Below are 8935 nucleotides of genomic sequence, written 5' to 3'. Positions count from 1 at the left end.
AACCTTTTGCAATAAAATATGTTTAAACTAATAAATAGCACCTGGTTACGTATTAGATTGATGATAAATTTCAGTTCTGTCACTTCGACAAATCTATTACGATATGTAAAAGGCTAGATTAAGTAAATTTTTACTTAGTTGAAGCAAATAAACTGAATGTGTTTCTGGAGCTCTATTACAAATGACTACAGTCAACTTCAGGGGAGGAAACAAAAGACAGAAAGAAGAGGAAAAAAGAGCAAAGCAACAGCGTGCAGAGGAACAAAAACGACTGAGAGAGGAAAGGGAACGAAGCAAACGAATACTAAAACGAAAAAATACTTTTCAATCATTTTTTGACTCCGACAGTGTTGTAGCCCGAGTTTCCTCTGGCCCTGACACCATGTCTGGTAGGCCTACACCAGACATGGTGTCAGGGCCAGAGGAAACTCGGGCTAACAGTGTTGATGATTTCCAAGAAGAATTGAATTCTGATTCTGAGAAACTGTTTTGTCCAGGTTGACAGTAAACAGGTGGTAAATCTTTGCAGTGGTAGGGTGTTATACTTGTAGTTTAAGCTGTGCAGCAACGATGCAACTCTCATAAACCTGAATCGGGATGCTGACTGTTAGGCCCTGCAAGCTTGAAACAACTTACATTTTGTATTTTGTTTCTATAGTTTATTTTCGGCCACCTATATGTTGTTCGGCATTTCTGTAGTTACAATTATGATTTTAAAAGAAGATTCTTGTATGATTGAGGAGTGTGTTATGTGTAGTTTTGATGAAAATTTTGTCGATAATAAAATGATGCTATCAAGTTCTTAGAAATGTGTTCTTACTGTCGATAACACCCGGAAGTAGTCGATAATACCCAGCATATATTGTTGATTAACACTGAAGGTTATCTCAAGGTCATACAACGTCTGTACATCCAGTTGGTCAATAAATATGGCTCTTTGATTAGGCTATCGGATCATTGATGTTTGAGCAGTATGTGACAGTGCAACTCTCTGATGCAGTGAATTTATCCTTAAATGGTCGATAATACCCCAGTGTGCTCTAGAGAAATAAAAGCTATATTTTGCAGAGCAATTTTGATGCGTGTAGGAACGCGCCGTCGCAGGAATTTGTATTTGTATTTGTGTTTTTTTTTGTGGGTTTTTTGTGGGTTTTTTATGTTTTGTTTTTAAACCTGTTCATGCATATTGAATGCGAGATAATATGAAATTATAACAATCACACATAATATATCTCTCTAACATGCAAAAGTTAACGATTTTTTTCAACGTAATTCAAAGAAAAGAGAAGTGAATATACACTAATTAAAGCAAAATGTAACATAGATTACAAATGGTTAGATGTGTAATTATCTGCTTCAGACATATTTTTTTAATTTAACTAGACATTTACTTTAAAACTAATTAATTTTTCCTTCAATATTTTATAGGTTTTTAACTTCCAACTCATGCAGACGACTGACAGGTCCGTGGATTGATATAGTACACTGTAGTAGATATTCCGACGTACGTACAAAAAAATGGAATGCTGACGTCATAGAAAGTTCTTTTCAAAGCGAAATTTAGATAACTAATCACAGCTGAGAGTATACATAATGTATGTGACCCTTCCCATCCGTTTCGTCTTTTTTGTGTATTCTGTATTATTGAAATATGACACTTTGTACAGAGGTAATTTAGACAACTGAATTTGACTCTACTGTATATGTAAACAATTGATTTTTTTAAGAGGAAATTAAAAAAAGAGAAGTATTGATCTGATCTATTTTGGCTATGATAAGGTTCATTATCAAATAAAACACATAAACAGAAATATTTGAGTCTGAATACTAGGTAAAGATCAAAATGAAAAATTATTATACAGAAATTAAAAAAAATAATGAATAAAAAAATTGAATATCTGAAAGTAAAAATGAAAATAAAGAATTACATTGATTTAAATATCCAGTTACTACATGTGGTTAAAGTAAGTATGAATAGCATTATGAAACATAACCTAATGTAGAAAATACATAGATTTTGTAGGTAAATAAACAACAAGGACACATAGATATACCAGATTTCATATAAGTAATACGTGTGCCTAATAAGTGACTCATTTTAGAAAGAAAAAATGTAATTCTTATCAAAACAAGCTGCCTTCGAAGGAAATTTAAAATGTTAGCGTTCAGAGTTAAATTTAAAATGTTAGTGTTCAGAGATACACCCGAAAATTCCATCTAATCACCGATCATATCAAATCTTATAACCTGTGGCCAGATAATTGGGATGTGACATCTTTTGTTATTGAACATATTGTTTGGTTTTCAATGATAGCTAGGTTATTGTTCTGGAACAAAGAACAATGGGAAGCTATTGTTTGTTTGTTTGTTTTTCAATGTCTTTTGGTATCAATTTTCATGGTCGGAATTCAGGTATTCATGATCGTATATGGAACACAAGTAATGCGAGACATAGACCCTATATGGTCATTAACTGTGAATACCAACAGGAGGCACCGCCCTCCACGATTTTTAACTCTCGGACACGCATATGCGAGACACTGCCCATACAGGGACTATCCTGGTACCTAGTGCCATAAATTTAGAACATTTTTAAAGATAAAAAGGAGAAAACAGAAGCATAATGACATAACACAAAGTAAGACCGAGCCTACTGCTTCCAAAGGTCTGATTCAGGCGAAAGTGCAAAACAGCATTTACACCGACTCAGAAGGCATTGCTGGCACTGAATAGCATATAGGGAGACATAACACTGTCTCAAATCCAAAATGTGGTGATTCTGGTAGACGAAACATTTCTGTCCCTTAAATTTATAAATTCGACACATTATCTTCAAGATTGGTGCTCATCTTAGTCCAGCTGTCAAATATTGTATGTGAGCAGGTTTTTGGCGTTCCGACGTGTCGCCATATGTATCAAAAAGATTCGAGTCGAAAACCAACGCAGAAAATTGATAGAAAACAATGTGGTTTGCGGGACTGTGAATGAAACATATTCAATATTTTATAGTGAGTATACAGCTAGGATATAAGCTGTTCTGATAAATAACGTCATAGCTGAAGGTTATTGCGTAATAACATATCAGTGTGTCATAATTACGCCATAGTCAGACAATTTGATGACAGATCCGTGTGAAAGAATAAAAGCGTTTGTGTCCCATAATACAGGATCTTGGCAAGAGCGAGCTAGTAAGACCAATGAAAGCCGAAAACAAAAAAAGTGAACAAACAAATTCATTAGATTGAAAATGGTTGTTTTACTGATAGAAAAACGACAGTTTGTGATATGATCATCATTTTCATTTGACATCATGACATTCATGAACATATTAGAACATTTGGTCTTAGGTGGGGACCAAAAAATATGGTTCCATACGTAAGCCCTAATCCTACTGGGTTAAATATATTTGGAACCATGACCCCCCCCCCCCCCCCCCCCCCCCCCCCCCCCATAAATGTTCTATCGAGTAGAGGTCACATCATTCTAAAGTGTTTGTTTTTTTTTTATTATTTTTTTTTATTCAGGCAAAACATGTTGATATTACAAATATGTCCTCTCACAGGAGGGCTTGCACACGTCATTCATATATGTCCACGCTACTTTTTTTTCACATTCATTCTACTTGCATATTATATCAACCTAAAGTTAATTTGACCGGTATATATCAAACGTACCTAGATGAAATTTTCACAGACGACGGAAAGGTTCTCCTATATTTCAATTACACCATTATTACATTCTATAGCATCTTTTTATATCCCTTAGTAAACTCGGCAATTTCTAATTGGATTTCTTTACTTTTTTTCTGTATATGATCTTTAATAAAATATCAAACATAGACATATAAGTAAAATGAACGCCAACATATACCATGTACATATATATGTACGTTGTTGCCTTCAGCATCCTGGGTATAATCCATCGATCGACCTAACTCGGATTAATTAATCGGCAATCCGGGCGGAGATATGCATGGACGAATCTCTAGAACCAACCCAAGTGCACAGCGTCCAGAGATGGTACAGTCCAGAGATTCAATGAAAGGCTTTTCAATTACGGGGATATTCACACAGAAACTGGATCAGTAGTGAATACATGATAAATTACATGCATAATTAATGACAGACATATCAGGCACCTAAGGAGTGCAATCATCGATGACTACAAATTCATCGATTAGGGTTTGCAGAATATAGCTCCTAAGTATGTGAAATCAAGGAGCTCACGGGTGGTGAAGAAGCTTGAATGAACAAACACATTTGCATGATACGAAAATTAGACATACTTTACACCATGAATGCATAGCAAGCTGACTGAGGACAGACAAAAGTAAAGTAAGTGGACTGAGGACAGACAAAAGTAAAGTGGACTGAGGACAGACAATAGTAAAGTGGACTGAGGACAGACAATAGTAAAGTAAGGCGACTGAGGACAGACAATAGTAAAGAAAATGGACTGAGGACAGACAATAGTAAAGTAAATGGACTGAGGACAGACAATAGTAAAGTAAGTGGACTGAGGACAGACAATAGTAAAGTAAGTGGACTGAGGACAGACAATAGTAAAGTGGACTGAGGACAGACAATAGTAAAGTGGACTGAGGACAGACAATAGTAAAGTGGACTGAGGACAGACAATAGTAAAGTGGACTGAGGACAGACAATAGTAAAGTGGACTGAGGACAGACAATAGTAAAGTGGACTGAGGACAGACAATAGTAAAGTAAGTGGACTGAGGACAGACAACAGTAAAGTAAGTGGGCTGAGGACAGACAATAGTAAAGTGGACTGGAGACAGACAATAGTAAAGTGGACTGAGGACAGACAATAGTAAAGTGGACTGGAGACAGACAATAGTAAAGTGGACTGAGGACAGACAATAGTAAAGCAAGTGGACTGAGGACAGACAACAGTAAAGTAAGTGGGCTGAGGACAGACAATAGTAAAGTAAGTGGACTGAGGACAGACAATAGTAAAGTAAGTGGACTGAGGACAGACAATAGTAAAGTGGACTGAGGACAGACAACAGTAAAGTAAGTGGACTGAGGACAGACAATAGTAAAGTAAGTGGACTGAGGACAGACAATAGTAAAGTAAGTGGACTGAGGACAGACAATAGTAAAGTAAGTGGACTGAGGACAGACAATAGTAAAGTAAGTGGACTGAGGACAGACAATAGTAAAGTAAGGCGACTGAGGACAGACAATAGTAAAGTAAGTGGACTGAGGACAGACAATAGTAAAGTAAGGCGACTGAGGACAGACAATAGTAAAGTGGACTGAGGACAGACAATAGTAAAGTGGACTGAGGACAGACAATAGTAAAGTGGACTGAGGACAGACAATAGTAAAGTGGACTGAGGACAGACAATAGTAAAGTGGACTGAGGACAGACAATAGTAAAGTGGACTGAGGACAGACAATAGTAAAGTGGACTGAGGACAGACAATAGTAAAGTAAGTGGACTGAGGACAGACAATAGTAAAGTAAGGCGACTGAGGACAGACAATAGTAAAGTGGACTGAGGACAGACAATAGTAAAGTGGACTGAGGACAGACAATAGTAAAGTGGACTGAGGACAGACAATAGTAAAGTGGACTGAGGACAGACAATAGTAAAGTGGACTGAGGACAGATAATAGTAAAGTAAGTGGACTGGAGACAGACAATAGTAAAGTGGACTGAGGACAGACAATAGTAAAGTAAGTGGACTGAGGACAGACAATAGTAAAGTAAGGCGACTGAGGACAGACAATAGTAAAGTGGACTGAGGACAGACAATAGTAAAGTGGACTGAGGACAGACAATAGTAAAGTAAGTGGGCTGAGGACAGACAACAGTAAAGTAAGTGGGCTGAGGACAGACAATAGTAAAGTAAGTGGACTGAGGACAGACAATAGTAAAGTGGACTGAGGACAGACAATAGTAAAGTGGACTGAGGACAGACAATAGTAAAGTAAGTGGACTGAGGACAGACAATAGTAAAGTGGACTGAGGACAGACAATAGTAAAGTGGACTGAGGACAGACAATAGTAAAGTGGACTGAGGACAGACAATAGTAAAGTGGACTGAGGACAGACAATAGTAAAGTGGACTGAGGACAGACAATAGTAAAGTAAGGCGACTGAGGACAGACAATAGTAAAGTGGACTGAGGACAGACAATAGTAAAGTGGACTGAGGACAGACAATAGTAAAGTGGACTGAGGACAGACAATAGTAAAGTGGACTGAGGACAGACAATAGTAAAGTGGACTGAGGACAGACAATAGTAAAGTAAGTGGACTGAGGACAGACAATAGTAAAGTAAGGCGACTGAGGACAGACAATAGTAAAGTGGACTGAGGACAGACAATAGTAAAGTGGACTGAGGACAGACAATAGTAAAGTAAGCGGACTGAGGACAGACAATAGTAAAGTGGACTGGGGACAGACAATAGTAAAGTGGACTGAGGACAGACAATAGTAAAGTGGACTGAGAACAGACAATAGTAAAGTAAGTGGACTGAGGACAGACAATAGTAAAGTGGACTGAGGACAGACAATAGTAAAGTGGACTGAGGACAGATAATAGTAAAGTAAGTGGACTGGAGACAGACAATAGTAAAGTGGACTGGAGACAGACAATAGTAAAGTAAGCGGACTGAGGACAGACAATAGTAAAGTGGACTGAGGACAGACAATAGTAAAGTGGACTGAGGACAGACAATAGTAAAGTGGACTGAGGACAGACAATAGTAAAGTGGACTGAGGACAGACAATAGTAAAGTGGACTGAGGACAGACAATAGTAAAGTGGACTGGAGACAGACAATAGTAAAGTGGACTGAGGACAGACAATAGTAAAGTAAGTGGACTGAGGACAGACAATAGTAAAGTGGACTGAGGACAGACAATAGTAAAGCAAGTGGACTGAGGACAGACAACAGTAAAGTAAGTGGGCTGAGGACAGACAATAGTAAAGTAAGTGGACTGAGGACAGACAATAGTAAAGTAAGTGGACTGAGGACAGACAATAGTAAAGTGGACTGAGGACAGACAACAGTAAAGTAAATGGACTGAGGACAGACAATAGTAAAGTAAGTGGACTGAGGACAGGCAATAGTAAAGTAAGTGGGCTGAGGACAGACAATAGTAAAGTGGACTGAGGACAGACAATAGTAAAGCAAGTGGACTGAGGACAGACAACAGTAAAGTAAGTGGGCTGAGGACAGACAATAGTAAAGTAAGTGGACTGAGGACAGACAATAGTAAAGTAAGTGGACTGAGGACAGACAATAGTAAAGTGGACTGAGGACAGACAACAGTAAAGTAAATGGACTGAGGACAGACAATAGTAAAGTAAATGGACTGAGGACAGACAATAGTAAAGTAAGCGGACTGAGGACAGACAATAGTAAAGTGGACTGAGGACAGACAATAGTAAAGTGGACTGAGGACAGACAATAGTAAAGTGGACTGAGGACAGACAATAGTAAAGTGGACTGAGGACAGACAATAGTAAAGTGGACTGAGGACAGACAATAGTAAAGTGGACTGGAGACAGACAATAGTAAAGTGGACTGAGGACAGACAATGGTAAAGTAAGGCGACTAGGGACAGACAATAGTAAAGTAAGTGGACTGAGGACAGACAATAGTAAAGTAAGTGGACTGAGGACAGGCAATAGTAAAGTAAGTGGGCTGAGGACAGACAATAGTAAAGTAAGTGGACTGAGGACAGACAATAGTAAAGTGGACTGAGGACAGACAATAGTAAAGCAAGTGGACTGAGGACAGACAACAGTAAAGTAAGTGGGCTGAGGACAGACAATAGTAAAGTAAGTGGACTGAGGACAGACAATAGTAAAGTAAATGGACTGAGGACAGACAATAGTAAAGTGGACTGAGGACAGACAACAGTAAAGTAAATGGACTGAGGACAGGCAATAGTTAAGTAAGTCTTAAATTAATGCTTATTTTATGTTTTAGTCATTTCATTTCAAATTACATTCTATATTGCTGTTGATATGCCGCAATGTCTGCGTTCATTTATACATTAATGTAGCATGGAATTAGTTACGTCAGAAGCCGATTGTTTGTATAGAGCTCGTATAAAAAAAATTGTCTGCATATTGTATCCCATGTCGTGATATAAGTGCACAGTTGTTGCGTTGTGCATTCGGATTATCCTCGGGTTTGACCTTTCCTGTTTATAGAGAAACCCCCGAGGAGTTCCGGATGTTGCGTTGTGTTGCTCGTGGGTATGGTGTTACGTCATTATTCCATGGTGTGATTTGTATGTGTCAATACAAGGTTGTGATTTTCAATGGTTCGTTCAAGGCCTGGTCACTTTGGCACGAGTTTCTTTGTTTTTGGTTACTGTTTAACCAGTACCTTTTTGGACTTGAAGAAAACGGACCCTTTTTTAGGACAGTTAGTCTTCTCTTGATTTTATACGTATGTTTCTTGTGATACTTTAAACTCTAATTTATATATATGCCTCATTCAGTTTACATTAAACAGTTTGTGTAGTAATTAATCAATTATGAATTTTGATAATTGAATTGATCAGTATGTAAAAAAAACCTCTGAACGGCTCTGTGCCATACACAGGTTTGCCATACTTATATTTTGTTTAATTACGTTTTGCAAGTGTAATATATAGAGGATATTGAATGGTTTCCCGTTTAATTAATATAACATATATTTCACGAGTATGACAGAATATCGATATTTTCACGAGTGCGAAGCAAACTATTCTGTCATACGAGTGAAATATGTTATATTGAACGGGAAACCATTCAAATTTTCTTTTTATTGCATTTCATAAACTTAAAAACAAAATTAAAAACACCGAAAAATTAAGTCAAAAAGTGCGGGAATCAGTAATGACGTCATCTTTGTGACGTTACTCCAAGTCAACATGACTGATCAGCGAAATGTAAGCGTTTTCTGCT

This window comes from Pecten maximus, chromosome 15, assembly GCF_902652985.1.
Source record: "Pecten maximus chromosome 15, xPecMax1.1, whole genome shotgun sequence".
Taxonomy (NCBI): Eukaryota; Metazoa; Mollusca; class Bivalvia; order Pectinida; family Pectinidae; genus Pecten; species Pecten maximus.
The sequence above is the reverse complement of the archived record's forward strand: the minus strand, read 5'-3'. Positions refer to the sequence as shown.